The sequence below is a fragment of the Leuciscus leuciscus genome (assembly GCF_965113295.1).
Source record: "Leuciscus leuciscus genome assembly, chromosome: 6".
NCBI lineage: Eukaryota > Metazoa > Chordata > Actinopteri > Cypriniformes > Leuciscidae > Leuciscus > Leuciscus leuciscus.
The window spans coordinates 13,755,113-13,773,364 of NC_138730.1; the positions used below are offsets into that span (position 1 = coordinate 13,755,113).

Here is an 18,252-nt window from a genome sequence, read left to right on the forward strand (position 1 = left end):
GCGGGGCAGAGAGCAGCAGCTATTATTGCAGCAATTATCGGTAAATACTGACGCATAATGAACATTGCTTATTACCTTGACACTAAAATTACTTGCATATAATAGCATTTTTTTTTTCTGAGGAGTAGCAGAAACACTGCATTGGTGTTTAATTTTGTAGGGAAATCGGCTGCTCCCATAATGTAGTGTGTATATATATATTCAATGGCATTGTGCAGGTTTATATGAATGTATCATAACATTAGGATGTTTATAATTATGACCATAGACGCTCATGAAAAATATGTACAGTAAATACTGTAAATGTATTATACCTTATGGGAACAGTCCCCTTCCATCAAAAATTAAACACACAAAAAATTTATTCAATTCAAATATATATATATATATATATATATATATATATATGACTAATTAATGTCATTTTATTAATAGATTGATGTGCCAAGAGTGACATTAGAGTCTTCACGTAGACTGAGTTAAGCAAGAGTCTTGTGACAAAAATTATAATAGGACATTATAGCCATAAAAAAATCATAGTACTTTGATACTTAAGTACATTTGAAGGCAAATACTTTTGTACTTTTACTCAAGTGAATGTTTAAAGGCAGCACTTCTACTTTTACTTGAGTAATATTTTACCTTGAGTATCTTTACTTTAACTCAAGTACATGGTATGTGTACTTCGTCCACCACTGTTGCAGAGTAAACATACGGGCCTAGCACAGAAAGATGTAAACAAATACTTCTCTGTCCATTCGCTGTTGAATTGCCTGTTTTATACATCAACTTTAATTTTTTTCAAAGTAGAAAGACATTTTGTCTAACTAGGCTGTAGTAGGGTTAATGTTGTTTCACTGAATTTCCCAATTTTTTGTGGGGAAAAAACTGAAGAAAGAAATAAACAGAAGAAATTAAACAGATAAAAGTCCTCATCTATCATCGTCCTGTCAGTCATCACGTCTCAAGGGAGAGGCTGCCGCTGCTCACGCCACTCTCCTAAGGTCACGTGACCCATGCTCTGCGCTACAGCTCGTGCTGCATGGAACAGATGTGCGTGCGTCACTTCATAACTGTAGGGCCCGTTGTCCGACTGAACTAAATTTATTATAGAGATATTTTTTTCAAACTTGGCTACTTAAGGGGCCGGAACAAATTACGCCCGCCAACTGAATAGCCCCGCTTTATGGCATAGATCCCATAAAAATAACCCGAATTTCTCATTTAGTAGATTTCACTGCGACTGATTTCTCACCTTTTTATGTACATTGACAGATGATGGAATGTCAATAAACACAGGTGTTTGATCAGCATTACCTATCTCATCCAGGTGGATATTTTCTCTAGGCCGATCACATAGCGCTGAAAAGACATTACAAGGATTACAGATTACGCTGCATCAAATTGGCATCATATTGACAGGCAAGTAAGTAGCCGAAATAAGACATGATGGGCCTCAATGGTGGGTAATTGCAGCTTTTTGCCGATTTCCAGTGCCTTCAGGTGGATGAGGGCACCGGTTATAGGCAGCCCCTCATTTCTTTTATCGGCTATGTAATGACACACTTGCCTGTGAGTTTCTTTGAAGCGGACACTTTTAGGAATGCGGTAAGCTTTTCTTTGACTGTTAAACATTTTTAAGACTGTCTTTTTGGACTTGCCATCTTCTAACATTACACTCTGACACATCGCATTTCTTGGCTGCTTAATGAGAGTTGCTTGATGACTCCGCTGCGTTTATCAGTCCTGGGCGGAAGGAACACTCGTTTTACTCATATTTGGCGCTCCCTATTCTTGCAGGTGTATTATTAACGTAAAAGTTTAGACCCCGAATATAAGACTACAATTTTTTTCAGATGTATTTCCAAGAAAAAAACATTGTCTCATATTCGGGACAATACAGTACTTGCCAATAATAAATAAAAAATCTGTACAAAATACAGCAGGGCTCGTCAATAACGGTCAGCGTGAATAATGCTCAGGTCAACTGTGCAACACTGTCACTGGCTTGATCAGGAATCTTCACAAAAGTTTCATCCTTTGCATGTGGTTTTAAACGACCACGAATTTAAATATTCAAGACACAAAAGAGAACTCAATTCTATTCACTGTGTAAGAAGTTCACACACATCAGACGCATTAGACAGCATGCGGAGACGAATGGAGTTGGTATTCACTTCTTCTAATTCACCAAAAATTATATCAAAATGGTCGTCTTGTTGAGTATTCTTGTATACAGAGGCTGCATCCTTCATTTCACGGGCATTGAAGGATACAACGGATGGATCCTTCGTGTCTTACCCTACCCCAGAACTTACTCAAATATTCGAATGTATCAAATGATACAAAAGTAAAAATGATATATATATATATATACTGTACATATATTATATATCAAATGTTATATATTTGATGTTCAAATGACTTATATCTTACCAAGATGCAATTTGATATAGTTTATACTTTTAAGCTGAGAAATAAAACGCGTGTGTAACAGTATATATTGGATCTGCGCAGCTCTTAAAGTCACAGCAGCCTAATAATCCTGCTGCGCTGCTGTGTTTTATAACATAATAAATAACTTTTGTTACTTTAATAAGGATTAATATGTATTTAATTTATACAGTTAAGAATATACAGTGTTATTTTACATTTGTTTACTTTATACCTGTACCTGAAAATGTACTCGGTTACCTAATGTAACCTCGGTTCTCTCTTGAAGAGGGAAGGAGTATTGCATAAGTTGCTTACGCTACGAGAAAGTCATCTTTGCTTGAGATATGAAGCCAGAAAATTATCCTTAATTTTTGTATTTATTGTCAACACAGTGCAGCAGCTAGCAGACCTAGAGCGGCTGTCTAGCGCGCTCATTGGCTGCCGCGTGTCAACTGCAGCAGCCAACCACTGAGCGCCGCGTGACGTCACGCCCAATTGAGGGCGCGCGCGCCCTTACACGTCAGAGCCCGCCAGAATGGGCGTGGCGTTAGTGTGTAAAAGGACGGGCTCGGGTGCTGCTTCCCTGGTTTTCATTCGACTGAGCGAAATCAGCTTGAGGCGCGAGCACGGCAGGTTACGCAATACTCGTTCCCTCTTCTAGAGAGAACCGAGGTTACATTAGATAGCCGAGTACGTTCTCTTACGAGAGGTTCTCTCATATTGTGTAAGTTGCTTACGCTACGGGAACCCCTTGTCAACACAGTGTGCGCCGAGCATCCACTATATGAGTCCCAGGGGAGCCCAGGGAACATAAATAGTGGGAATCAGGTGGCCAGCAACGCGGGCCAACACAAGTACATAAGCACATTGTAGGGGAATACAGAGTGGCGCTGCCGGTCTATTATAAGAACATCAACCCTAATAGCGCAGCTCAACCAGGAGAGCTAAGTCACGTGAGAGTAGACTGCGCACAGACACTGCGGGCAGAGCATACATCCCGTTACACTGACAAAACTTTAGCCTGCAAGGCGGGAACTTCCAGGTTATAGAACCTGACAAATGTAGAGGGGGAGGCCCAGCCTGCTGCCATACAAATGTCATGAATAGAAATCCCGCTGGACCAAGCCCACGACGAGGCCATGCCTCTAGTGGAATGAGCCCTGATGCCCAACGGGCACTGCAGGTGTTTAGACGCGTATGCTGCTGCGATAGTGTCCACTATCCATCTGGACAGGCTATGTTTCGAGGCGGCGAGACCCTTGGTGCGCCCACCAAACGAAACAAAGAGCGTAATGTAAACTCTCAGCGCCCTGACAGGGCATAGGGCATAGTTTAACATCGCCCTCGCTACCGGATGCAGGCAGAGCCGATAAGGAGATAACTGCGCACTGAAGGGAATGCCAATCACCTTGGGGACATAGCCATGTCTTGGTCTGAGGATGACTTTAGAGTCATTCGGTCCAAACTCGAGACACGCGGCGCTGACAGACAGCGCGTGTAAATCCCCCACGCGTTTGACTGATGACAGAGCTATCAGAAACGCGGTTTTGAGCGACAGATATTTCAGATCCACGGAGTCTAACGGTTCAAAGGGATGCGTCTTCAGGACCTCTAGGACCAAAGAAAGATCGCAAATCGGAACCAATGGGGGCCGCGGGGGATTCATCCTCCTGGCTCCTCTGAGGAAGCGGATGATGAGCTCGTTCCTTCCTATTGACTGGCCGCGCGTTGGCCTAGCGAACGCTGCAACAGCTGCCACATACACTTTGAGCGTGGAGGGGGACCTGCCCTTGTCCAACAGCTCCTGAAGAAAGCAGAGCACCCACGAAACCCCACACGTACGTGGGTCTAGATTCTTGTCGGTGCACCATGAGGAGAAGACAGACCATTTCGACGCATATAGCCTTCTCGTAGAAGGAGCTCTAGACTGCGTGATCGTGTTCACGACCCCGTCTGGCAAAGCAACGGGTATTCGTTGATTATCCACGCATGCAGAGACCAGCGCTCTGGGTGGGGATGCCAGATTGAGCCGCCAGCCTGAGAGAGCAGATCTCTTCTCGCCGGGATCGGCCATGGGGCTACCTGTGACAGCCACATCAGCTCTGGGAACCAAGTCTGATTCTCCCATCGCGGGGCTATGAGGAGCACCGAGTGGCGCGCTTCCCTGATTCTCTTGATTACCTGTGGTAACAGTGAGATCGGAGGGAAAGCATACAGTGGGAGCCTGGGCCAGGTTTGGGCCAGCGCGTCCTCGTTCTTTGAAAAGAACTTTGGGCAGTGAGCGTTGTCTTTTGACGCGAAAAGGTCGACCTCCGCCCTGCCGAATAGGCGCCATAGTAGCTGGACTGTCTGAGGATGCAGGGACCATTCTCCCGGGGGAATGTTGTCCCTGGACAGTCTGTCTGGGCCATCGTTCAGGTTCAGGGAGCATAGCGAGTGCTGAGCCCACACGAGGAGGCGTTTTGTTAGATCGCAGAGATTCCTGGATCTGACACCGCCCTGGCGGTTCACGTGGGACACCACAGACAAGCGCTTCAGCACGTTCTTGACCGCTATCATCTCCAGACAGTTTATATGAAGGCGTTTCTCTCAGTCTGTTCTTCTCTCTAAGTTCCGCATCCAAGCCAGAGCGTGTCCGGCTGGATTCCTGGACAGAGGAGGCAGGTGCGAACCGGACCATTCCTCGCTGTCTGAGGCCAGGATAGAGCAGCTGTCACCAGCGGCATCTCCTTCCGCTTCGTCCCCTGAGGCGGCGGCAGTGAGGGCCAAAGCCGGCAGCTGTGCGTCCGGGAGGGGGGGCGGAGAAGGAGAGAGAGGCTCGCGGGCAGGGTTCCGCGAGCTCTTGACTGCCGCTACAAACTCCGGTGGTCTCTGGGAGCGGCGCTTCTTCCTGCGCGGTCCAGCAGTGACGGGCGGAGTGACAGCTTCGACGTCAAACACTTCATGTCGAGCCCGCAGGGTCAACATTGAAAGTTCTTCACAGTGGACGCAGCCTCCCGAAGAGAGAGCGACAGCTGCGTGATCTCGACCCAGGCAGAGCGCAGATCACATGGCGGTCTCCAGCGCTGAGCGGGACTCGGCACGAGCCACAGGAACTGCGAGGCATTTTTACAAAAACGCGGCGGCGAACACACACAGCAGTGAAAGGATATTGTCGCCGGATAGCGTGGCAGGCACGGATGGCTGAAGGCGGCGAAGATGACCGGCTTCTTCAGACGCTTTCCTCTGCTTTCTAGTCGCTTGTTTCCACGGCGGCGGCTTCTTCTCAGGATTCAGGATGCGTAGAGCTTCGCTGAAGAGAATGAAAATCAGGGAAGCAGCACCCGAGCAGCACTCAATACAATAGAATCAAGATATTAATGCCACAGTTTTAATATTCATAAGGATATGTACACATTTGTACATCTTAAAGTTGTTCATACGTAAATAATTTACTTTTTAGTGCTATCAGTCTTACTATCGGGTAACGTCCTGGTTGCGTATGCAACTACGTCCTGGACGTAGCCGACGTCGACTGAATGGGGATCACGACTAGTGAGCCTGTCTTCTTCGTACTACTATTTAATCAAGCCAATTCAACATTGGTGTGGGTGATTACACGCTCCGCCCCGCATCACGGGTATAAACACGGACGTGGACGCACGCACCAGTTGCTTTTTCGCTGAGGAGCCAATCGGCCCCCGGAGTCAGCGGTGGTCCAGCAGTAGTGGTGAGGGGACTACGTCCTCCGTTCCCTCCTTCAGGGAACGGTGGGTTGCATACGCAACCAGGACGTTCCCTTTCAGTCAAGAACGTCAAACGTAGTCGACTGAATGGGGATCTATTGAAAGCGCCACTAGTACTGCAACCTTCCAGTGCCTAGACAGAAGCCTCCTGGAGGGATAGCCTCATAACCCTTCACCGCTCCTCCCTCAAGGGTAGCGAGGGGGGAAGAACCACGGCAGTAAAAGGTGCTATCGACGACCTAGTAAGCTCTCCATGCACTTCGGGAAAGAAGGGCACTGGGGCGGCGAGCTGAGAACCAGCACGGCCCGCCCCGAGATACCAATCATCCAACCGAGACTGAGCAGGACACGGTGGAGGGTTCCATTCGAGCCCGACAGCCTCGGCGGCCCAAATCAGCGTAGCTGACAGTTCTGGATCCGGCTCAAGCAACTTTACACTCCCAGAGGGAGACAACGCAGTAGAGTCATCATCTCCAGAGGCCAGCTCACCCTCCGATGCTGCAATCGGCGTCCTGTCCTCTGGGGGAGCCCCGGGTGAAACGGCCGGTCCACCCATTACGGATGGACCAGCACGCTCCACGGGGGACTCCACCGGCTGCGGTGGAAGGGAGGGTTGAGGAGCCCACAGGGAATGGTTACCGGGCAAGACATCCAACACTATCCTCCTGTCACCCACCCCACGCAGCACCCGAAGGCGGGGCGTGGTAATGAATGCATCCAGAAACGCACAGTCAGAATGAAATCTTTTTATTTTTTTATGTATTTTTTTTTTTTTTTTTTTAAGATGCAAACGCACCCGTGTTGCTCTTTTAGGAAATGGGACCGTCACCAGTGCTGGAGCACACGGGGAATGACCGCGGCAACACTGAATCAGTGAACTGAAACAGTGAAGCACTCACTTCTCGCTCTCTAACCAACCGTCAAACACACAAACAAATAGAAATTTGTTGCTGTTAAAAAAAGCAGTTGAGAGCTCAAGAAGCTTGCGATCACCGCTGCACTCACGCTGTAGAAACACCAACACTGGGAGGTCTTCCCGCCAGAACACCGACACACTCGCTTGCTGTGTAAACAGTATTAACTTCAGAGACATCCGATCGGCTGCGAAGCGAAAGGCAACTGGTGCGTGTGTCCACGTCCGTGTTTATTCCCGCACAGCAGGTCGGCAAGACATGTAATCACGCACGCCAATGTTGAATTGGCTTGATTAAATAGTAGTACGAAGAAGACAGGCTCACTAGGCGTGATCCCCATTCAGTCGAGAACGTCAGACATAGTCGACGTCGACTGAATGGGGATCACGCCTAGTGAGCCTGTCTTCTTCGTACTACTATTTACTCATTCATACAAGGCTGAAACGTAGAGGAGATAGAGCCTTTTCGGTGGTGGGACCTAGGTTGTGCAACAGCCTGCCAGCACAATTTAGGGCTGCTCCCTCCATATCACTTTTTAAATCTCTCTTGAAAACCAATTTATTTCTTTAGCTTTTAAATGATGTTGATTGTCTTATTTATTATGTGTTATTTAGTTTTCACACACTAGATGTATCACACACTAGGCTTTTGTAAAGGGGTCATGAACTAAGAAAAATGTCCTTGATCTTTTGACATATGAGATGTTATCCGATTGTTAAGTCTGACGTCACGCGTGACGTTTAGCCTTTTCCGGGTCCAAGCGCTCCTCTCCTCCAGAAATAACAATGGTGGAACCTGTACATTTATTTACGATCACGTCCTTCTTAATGAGGCACCCTTGGCGGTCAAAAAGGGTTTAAATTCCTTTAACACCAACAGAGTGGTTAGTGTACCTCATCACTCAGGTGGCATAATTAAGGGTAGAGTCCAGGCATCAATGAAAAAGAAGATTTACGAGGTTGAAATGAGTTAGCTCGGGACACGGGACACAGCACTGCAGCATTGTAAAAACACTCAATAATAACCAAAACACTAGCGAAAGCGGTAGGTAGGTAGAGAGGACCTGGACTTTGGACCCGGAAAGAGTATTATCGGAGAGTGGTTACGTCACGACTTAACAACCGAATAGTACTATAAAAAATTAAAATAAAAAATACACAAAGTTTCAGAACTTAAAACTTCCATGTTAGTCCAAAGCAGCTTTTATTAAAACCAAGCTACTAAAACAACTTGTTTTCCCCTTTCTGGTTTTCTGGCTTTTATTACATCATAGAGATGAATATTTCAACTCAGTGGCGAGGCCAGAAATTTTACCGTGAGTGGACCATGGTGAAATAGGGTGGACCTCAATAGCCGCGTTTCCACTGTCGGGCCAGGGCCGGGCCGTGCTAGTGCGTGCCAGGGCCAGTCGCGTTTCCACTGTCACTTCCGGGGCTTGATCGGGGCTTACTCAGGGCCAACGGCCAGGATTTCTGGCCCGTCGAATACCTTGGGCCAGAGCGGGCCAGCTCGGGCTAGAGGAGTGGTTACGAACAGAGGCGGAGTTCACCTGAGTCGGGAGACGGCAGCGCCGGATGATTCTGTCAGCATTAAAGACTTTCAAAATAATTTAACTCGCGTTCATGTTTGAATGCCTTGTGTTTGTGATGCAAAAGACTATGCGCGCTAACCATTACCATAGTAAACATAGTAAACGCTTGAAGATACGCATAGTAAAAAAACATAGTGAACGCTTGAAGAAATCAGACCAATCATAAAGTCATGACTATCACAGTCATGTTTTTATTTTATCTGTCAGTAGCCTACGTCTCGTCTCTTTATACCGGACTATCATAAAATAAAGCAACTTTTTTTTCGGGAGCTTCCTCTGTTTCTCTGACTGAAAATATCTGTATGGGAGTCGAGAGAGTGCTAAAGCTCCTCAGGTCGTATATTTGGTGGCATATATTTGTAGAAATTATCATTCTTTCTAAATGTGATGTCAATATGTCCTGTAACTACCAGATAAACAGTAACAGACGCGACAGAAGACGTAAGTGTGTCCTCTTTCTTTTGTGAAATAGACCTAACGGTAATTTATTTCTGAGTGACTAATGTGCAATTTTGACATAAATTAATTCATTATGATCAATGTATCACTTTTTATTGTAAACCTGTGGTAAAACATCGATGCCTGGGTTTTAAATATTCAAGTAAACAACAAAAATGCCAGCAAACGGCCGCTTTTATCATGTTTGTTTTCAACGCTGTTTCCAGTGATTTCGGATTAGTTTTCTGATAAAACTTCCATTTGTTGGTGAATGGGTTAGTGTGACGTTGTTCCAGAGAGGCGTGTTACGGGCGTGTTTTAGTGAAGCGCTGTGGAGCTTCTGGCCCGACAGTGGAAACGCAGGCCCGGTGCTATTAGCCCGAGGCTATCAGCCCGGCACGGCCCGTTTAAAGCCCTGGCTCGCACTGGCCCGACAGTGGAAACGCGGCTACTGCCAACTCACAATACAAATATGTGAATGTCTTAATGAGGCACAATGTGTTTGGCGAGATCAATGGTAAGATCATTGCATTTGTGCTGTCAATAGGGCTTGGTATCGAGTTTGATACTTTTTAGGCACAGGCCAATTTGCCTCGATACCATCGAGTATCAAAATATGTCTTGTCGTTTGATACCAAATATCGACAGTGATCGTGGCCACTCTAATCAAAGCTTGTGTTTAGCGTCCCAGAAGCGGCTCTCTGCGCTGCTTTGCTAAAGTTAGGTGCCTAGTCTATTTTTGATGGACGCTGCGTCCAAGCCGCACAGTTCAAATACAAATATGGCAAATCTCGTGGTCTTACGAATCCAGTTGCTTCGCTTCTAAAATGCTCCTGGTGTGAGTTGGCAATGCGTGGAGGATGGAACAAAACCTTGTCGGAGCCGTGATGCGCCGCAGATTACTTAAATTTAAGAGCAGAATGTTGCTCCATCTTCGACTGCAAGAAGAACTGGAGAACATCACATATATTAACCAAAACTCAGCGTATAGGATTCACAGACTTGCCTCATAGACATGAGAAATAGGCCTATAGAAAGTTTGAAATGTCTACTTTTAAATGAACCAATTCGAATTGAAAACAAATACTCTGATTATGAAATCCTATTGAAAGGTGCATTTCCCTCTATAAGTGCGCTCGTTCGCTATACTGTGGAGATGACGAATCAGCATAGTCAACTTAATCTTTGGATTGCTCTTTTCTTCTGGTGCAGAATCATGGACCTATTGTTGTATGTTTTGATTTTACTCATTATAGGCTTAACACTTATATAGGTAGGATTCTGAATTAAAAGACAATGGGCCTCATTCATGAAACACGAGCAGAACAAATTGTGTAAATAATTTCTAAAGCTGTTCTGACATCAATTTTCACAAAAATATTCGTATTTTCAAGATGTTAGTAGGTACGACAGAATTTACACCGTGTAAATGGTGTGTAAAACATTTGAATGTTCTGTGTTCTAATTTAGGCAAACTGCATTTTGATGCACTATGTACCATAATAATATTTCGCAAGTTGATTTGCCCTGTCTTTTATTTTTATTTTTTTTAACTGTTCAACTTTGGGTAATAGACAGCACTCGTCAATGTCACTTTTTACCCAACCGTCCAAACGCAGTCGAGGAGGGGCGGGACAAATTCTACCCTGACCAATCATTCTACAACAATGGAGAAGTTAATATTGCTGGTTACTGGATTTTTATATTCAGTAATATTCTTCAAAATGAGATACTAGTAACACATTACTGCCATGGATATTCTGTATCTCAGCTGGAAAAATGCTGCGCTTGCAAAGTGCTTTCAAGCGCCACCAGCTGGCACCAGGCATTTTTTAGCTGGCTAAAATGCTTTGGTGGACACACAATAATTGAATATTTATTGTTAGGCATATCAATTAGTCTTTTTAGCATTTATGCAATATACTGGAGCCAAACCTGAGAAAGAAACCAAAAGATTCCACAGTGTTCCTGGACATGTAATTTGCATAGTTGTAATTCATGGGTGGGGATTATGCTAATTATGAATGAGCATGCACGCACGCCCTGTTTTCGAATGTTTGGAATACATTAACATACACACGTTAACTACCGAATCTGTGGTATACAAAGCGTTTGTGAATCCGGCGGAGAGTTTTCGTAAAGGTCCATTTTACTCACAAAGAAAAAAATGAGCACAGTGTGTGATGTTGTTGAGATCTCTTCTGAACTTTAGAGGAGATGAATGTGAGACCACCAGTGTCTCTAGGTAAGGAGAAAAATATGAGCACAGTGTGTGATTGTCACAGAGTCAGCTCAGCTCCACCCATTCACTCATCATCACCGGAATTCTAACTCAACACACCTGTGCCACTCACAGTATTAAAGGGGTCATATGATGCGATTTCTTGTTTTCCTTTTTCTTTAGTGTGTTATGTAGCTGTTTGTGCATGTATAAGATCTGCAGAGTTACAAAGCTCAAAGTGTCAAACCTAAAGAGATATTCTTTGTGAAAGTTAAGGCTCAGCCAAAAAGTTAAGTCTTATGGGGTTGGAACAAGATGAGGGCGAGTAATTACTGACAGAATTTTAATTTGTGGGTGAACTAACCCTTTAAGCTTTATTTACAACACTGTTCCAGAACAGTACAACAAAAATTTCTAAAATGCGCATTTTTCGGAGGACTGTTTCCAGAACCTGAGAGAGTACAAGGCCGGTGTTGTGCACAAAGGCTGATTCTAAAAAGTGGGGCAATTACATCTTTGCAAGTACAGTCTGGCGCTTCTGACTCACAGACACAGCCTGTAAGTATGTTTTCATATTTTAAGAATTTGCTACTGACTACTCAAACGCGAGTTTTGAGCAGTATAGAGTAGCGCTTGCTTGTCGTTTCTACGATCACAAATGCAGACATAGTTTTATGTTTACATAGTGTTCTCACACCCGTAGTGCGACGCGTAAAAAGACAGTACAAGTCATTATAATCCGTAATTATGTCCCCAATGAAATAAAACCTTACCAATCGGATACGTTCTGGTCCAGTCGCGCTGGCAAAGTTGATCGATCAGCTTGGTCATCTGCATTTTCCAGATCAGATTCGGGCTCGAATTGATAAGTTAGTACCAGGGTTGGGGAGTAACGGAATACATGTAACGGCGTTATGTAATCAGGATACAAAAATCCAGTAACTGTAATCCGTTACAGTTACGTCAAAAAACGTAGTAATCAGATTATAGTTACATTTTGAAAAAAGAGGGAATACTTTCAGGATTACAATGGTTTCATTTAAAACTAAATAAATAAGTATTTTGGCATAATAACACTATATGAAGCACTGCTTGATTATACAGTAGTTCCTGATTCTGTTGACAGTAATGACTCACGTGTGCGACCCGGTCACTGGTGCATGTGCAAATAACAGCTTTCTACAATCTCCTCAGACGCAGATTGAATCACTGCTGCTAGTAGAAACGATGCTGCCAGCGGGTAAAATTGCTTTTAATTCATGGAAATTCCGCTGCTATTTTGGAGAGTAGCTTTTTTAGTACCCAAAATGTCCTTTCTTATCTTTTCTCACGTAACGGGAAGTTCGCTGTCTAGGTAACGTAGGGGAACTCCCACTGCCGACGCCCCAAGTTCAGTCAGACAAATTAAGAAAGATCACGGCTTTAGGCAACATGTAGGCCTATTTTAAAATAAACTAATATGTAGATCGTGTAAAATTTTTAAATGTTGTGTTTTTATTTTTTAGTTAAAAAAGTTAAAAAATAAAACAAAATAATCTGTAATACCATACATTAGCCACTAGATGTCTGTATAGTCCGTTACATAAATTTGTCTGTGTGTGTATTTTGAAAATATTGTACACTGGACCAAATTCTTAATAAATAAAAGGTTTTTTAATATTTTTTTTATAATATTTCTTCTTGCTTGACTTTATTTATATACGTGACCTTGAAGTAATCCAAAAGTAATCAGTTACATTACTTTCATACTATAGTACTTGGATTACGTTACTGAATACTTTTTTTATGAAGTAATTTGTAACTTTAACGGAATACATTTTTAAAGTAACCCTCCCAAGCCTGGTTAGTTCCGACATTATCACCTGTGATTATTGCTTTGGGAGCTGATGTTCCAAATATGGTAAGGAGCGTGACAATATGGTAATGGACGTGATTTTTGGGCCAATCACAATGCACTGGATTGCTGCCCAATCATTGCACACCACGCTTTTCAGAGCGATGAGCTTTGTAAAAAAGTTTCAGAAAGGCGGGGCATAGAGGAGCAACATTAATGTACAGTATGTGTAAAAAAAAAAAAAAAAAAAATGTACCTAAAACCACATAAACACATTGGGCCCTATCTTGCACCCAGCGCAATTGACTTTGTACACCGACGCATGTATCATTCCTATTTTGCACCCGCGCACAGCGGACTTTTCCCTCCACAGAAGCACGTCGGTTAACTAAGAAATACACTTGCACTCCCAGGGGCGGTTCAGCGCAAAGAGGAGGCGTGTTCCGGCGCAAACGTTCCCTCATGCTATTTTACAGGTTTAGAAAACAATTCCGCCACTAACCGAAAAAAACTAGTTTAAAGCATACACTTTGATTCTCTCATCTACACAGAAGCAGCAGTTTTCATTTTTGTAAATCATACATTATTACGATAGATAGATAGATAGATAGATAGATAGATAGATTATTATAAAAGCATACATCTAGCTTACACATTTACCCAAATTATCATACGCCTGTTTAACCGAAGTTAATTTGGGTGTGTTTCTCCATCCCCAACATCACTTCTCTGTGTTTTACGGCCCTGACGAGAACGTCGGTCTCCTCGGCTGTGAACCGCTGCCGGCGCGCGCCTGGCAAATCTGCCGTTTCAATAGGAATCCGCTTTAGAACAAGCGCGCCTGCTCTTAAACTGTCACGCTGGTGTCAGGAGCATAACCTCTTCCTCAACGTCAGCAAGACCAAGGAGCTAGTGGTTGACTTCAGGAGGAGTGGCAGAGAACACAGCCCCATCACCATGGAGCAACGGTGGAGAGAGTCAGCAGCTTCAAGTTCCTCGGTGTCCACATCACAGAGGAACTCACATGGTCCGTCCACACCAAGGCCGTTGTGAAGAAGGCTCATCAGCGCCTCTTCTTCCTGAGACGGCTGAGGAAGTTTGGAATGAACCGCCATATCCTCACACGGTTCTACACCAGTACTGTAGAGAGCATCGTGACTGGCTGCATCACTGCCTGGTACGGCAATACCATCGCCCGCGACCGCAAAGCCCTGCAAAGGGTGGTGCACACTGCCAGTCGTATCATCGGAGGTGAGCTTCCCTCCCTCCAGGAAATATATGCCAGGCGGTGTGTGAAGAAAGCTCGGAGGATCATCAGAGACTCTAGCCACCCGAGCCATGGGCTGTTCTCACTGCTACCATCAGGCAGGCGGTACCGCAGCATCAGGACACGCACCAGCCGACTCCATGACAGCTTCTTCCCGCAAGCAATTCGATTTCTAAACTCTTGATCCCAAGTGATCAATAACCATAAACATACTGCATCTCAAACACCTCAACTTAACCTACTGTATATTTACATCTATTTTTCTTTCGCATGTGTATGTATAGATGTCTATATTATATATTGTACATTATTTATTGTATATTGTATAGTATATATGGTGCTGTGAGTTATCGTGCGCACATTAGAGGTGTAATCTGTAAGTGTAAATTGTTTCGTCCATTGTGTCATGACTGCTATGCTGCTTGGAACTGCACCTAAGAATTTCACCACTGTTGCACTTGTGTATATGGTTGTGTGACAATAAAAGTGATTTGATTTGATTTGAATGTGAGATGTCGCTCTGATTGGTTTATTTCACGTTACGCCCAAACCACACCTATGAATAATGAAGCTACTTCAGACCAACCCATTTTAGATTTGCGTCGGGCGTAAGAGTCATTTATCCCGCCGGTATAATAGCAACATCGCCCAAGACCCGCCCACAAAGTTACTTGTGTTTCGCGCTTGATACTTGCGTTTCAGATCGTTAAAATAGGGCCCCTTGCATTAAACCAAATACACAAATAATGTTCTTTTTAGAACCATCATATGACCCCTTCAAAGCAGTCACTCATCACTTCACCTTCATCTGGTCTTGTTGTTCACAACTGCTGATCAACTCACCTGGCTACTTACCAACCTGATTCAACCTTCTGAGAATTCCCAACCGTCATCATCCGTCTTCATTCTTCGGCAATTCTTTCTAAGAACTTCCGTGACCCACCTCCTACCATACAGAGACAGTTACTACTCAGCTAAGTTCAATCTGATCATCCATCCTGTTGCTTCTCACCTGAGACACCTGCTTGCATTCTGCATTATTAATAAACCATCTGTGTGAACGGTATTGCCCATGTTGTCTCATTTTGTGCTCTAACAGACCGACATACAGCATGGTGCAGAAGCGAGCGAGTAATGTCAGCAGGATCCATATGCTGAACTGGCAAACGATGTCCGTCAGTCACTGTTGCCATCAACCATAATGACTTCTTCATTTGCCTCTGCCAGTCCCATGACCCAACCAGCAACAGACTCTGGCGAGGAGGAGGATTGCAGCAGATTTTTACAGCAGTGTTCACTCTTCTTCGAAATGTAGCCACAGCTGTTTCCCACGGAGAAAGGGAGAATCCCTACTTCATCTCTTCTATTTCTGAGTATGCATTGCAGTGGGCGCAATCAATTTGGGAATCCAATAGGCCAGCAACTAGTTCGCCTTCACTAATCATCTTAAAGAGGTATTCAGTCCCACCGCTTCTTCATTATAAGTGCATGATGAACTCTTCTGTATGCGACAAGGATAGAGCATTATCGTGATTTACCTTCAGATTCCGGACTCTAGTGGCCGTTAGCGGCTGGAATGAGACTGAATTACTCACTGCATACAGAAGAGGCTTGAATCCTGACATCCACCAACAGATGGCCATCTACGACGATGTTATTGGATTAGAGAGCTTTATTTAGCAGTCTATCCACATCTCCCAGCACCTCACTGCATGCATGTTGGACACAACCATCTTGCAACCTCCTGCCAAAACATCTGTCACACTTCCAGCATGGGAACCAATTCAAATAGACACTTCCTTTCCATCTTTCCCGTGCGGAGCATCAGCAACATATACAAAATAGGCTGTGCCTATATTGTTGGGGTGAAGCACAATACCACTAAGGCCACATCCACACGAAGCCAGAGCTTTCCCTATCCGATATTTTTTTTCCCCGTTCAAAAAAAAATTCCGTAAACACGGCGTCGTCTCAAGAAAAATCTGCGTACACACGAAACCACTGAAACCAACTCAAAACGATGTAGTATATATGCCAGACCAGTATATACACTAAAAACGGAGAAGAAGACTTAAAGCATGCGCATAAACCTTGCGCGCTGTATACTATGGCTGTATACAACAATAATATTGGGCACAGTAGCTTATTTTTTTCTTTTCTTTTTTCTTTTTTAATCAAGAACTTTGTTGAACAATATGAAAAACCATAAATGTAGTTGCTGTGACTTAACGGTGTCTGACTAGTTGACACTTGGTGTGATGACATCATCGTTTCACAAAATGTATGGATTGGCCGTACACACGAAAATGCAAAGGGCGGCGTTTTCAGATTTATCCACCTTGGGACCCGGTTTAAAAAAATAACGGTTTCAGTGTCCGAAAACGCCGGATCCGTGTGGACGAAACGCCAATACGATAAAAAAATGTATACGTATACAGCAAAACGCGTCTCCGTGTGGACAGGCCCTAAGAGGTCCTACCATCTGCACTTGAGACAGCAGAATCCCTATTCCATCATGTCTTTTGTTATTTCGGATTGCCTGAGGATATTGTTTCCGACCGGTGGCCTCAGTTTATATCTCGAGTCTGGCGATCCTTCTTCCAGCTACTGGGGATCTCCGTTAGCCTATCATCCCCAAACCAACCGTCAGACTGAACGTAAGATCCAGGAGATCGGGAGATACTTGCGGTCCTATTGCTACTTTCACAAACACAACTGGAGTCGTTTCCTTACCTAGGCCGAGTATACACAAAACTCCCTCTGCCAAACCGGATTAACATTAGCATCTGAAGTTTACGTTTTACGTGGCATGAGAAAGTCACATAAACCACGTGAAATCTGATCAAGATTTGAGAGATTTTAATAGGATTTCAAACCACATAAGAATGTATCTCGAACCTGATTTGTAAACATCACATTTCATGTGTTTTTTTGCCGTTCACACTTGCTAAATCTGATCAGATATGCATAAAAACTGGATTTGGACTGACAGTCTGAACGTACCCTATGTTTTTGTTGTGAGCACATGGTCACATGGTTTGTTCCCTCACTGTGTGCTCTTGTTTGTTTGTTTGTTTTTTATTTTATGTTATGTTATGTTTTGTTTTGTTTGTATCTTTATTTATAAAGCGTATTATACCTTTATAGTAACAGCTCTAAAAAGACAGTTTCATTGTTCAGCTGAAAAAAAGTTTGGTGTTCATTCAGTTCAGTTTAATGACTGTGTAAAGTTCATCAATAATGAAATTAGTTACATTCAGCTATAAAGCAGCTCTGCAGAAAACAGTGATGTCATCATCCAGCTCAGTTCTCATCCGATAGTGTCAGAGCAGACAAATCAATAATACTGCTGAATATTAAAGGTGGGGTAAGCTATATTTCTAAAACGCTGTTGGACATTGTTGATATTTGAAATCAACTCAAACAAACACACCCCTCTCTTAATGCTCCGCCTCCAAAACTCAGCCTTCAATCCTAACCGCCCTGCTCCGAGTCGGTCTCGAACACCGATCCCCCTGAGTATAACTGGTGTGAGATTTTGTGTACGGTAGAGTCTCTGGCCTGCGACCTCCTCGAGAGACTTCTGGCTCTACCAATGAAACCGCAAACTATTCTTCAGTAAATTTGTACTTATTTGATTGAACCTCACGCCTCCTGGTCTTCTTTCCTCATATCTGGTCCTGGGTCTTTAAGCTGTTATCCCCTAACATTACGAAGACACTGTTAGTGTACCGTTATCACACGGTGCACTAACAATGACACTAAACACCGTATTCTCTAGCAGTCGTCAGCACGACTCTGACTAGCTGGCCTCCATTACGCACAC

General features: G+C 44.1%; 1 protein-coding gene and 1 long non-coding RNA gene across 6 annotated transcripts in view; both read right to left on the reverse strand.

Moving 5' to 3' along the window:
- The window catches only part of LOC309501853, a 197,242-nt gene that overhangs the window by 85,906 nt on the left and 93,084 nt on the right, over nt 1-18,252 (reverse strand). The window lies entirely within an intron of this gene.
- The window catches only part of gjc2 (gap junction protein gamma 2), a 154,645-nt gene that overhangs the window by 6,243 nt on the left and 130,150 nt on the right, over nt 1-18,252 (reverse strand). Inside the window, exon 1 of one of the 5 annotated variants that reach the window (XM_082174063.1) lies at nt 1,256-1,331. The exons of the other annotated variants lie outside the window; for them this stretch is intronic. The gene's annotated coding sequence lies outside the window, so the exon portion shown is untranslated. Of the gene's footprint in view, nt 1-1,255; nt 1,332-18,252 lie in introns of those variants that run through there. 5 annotated transcript variants of the gene reach the window in all.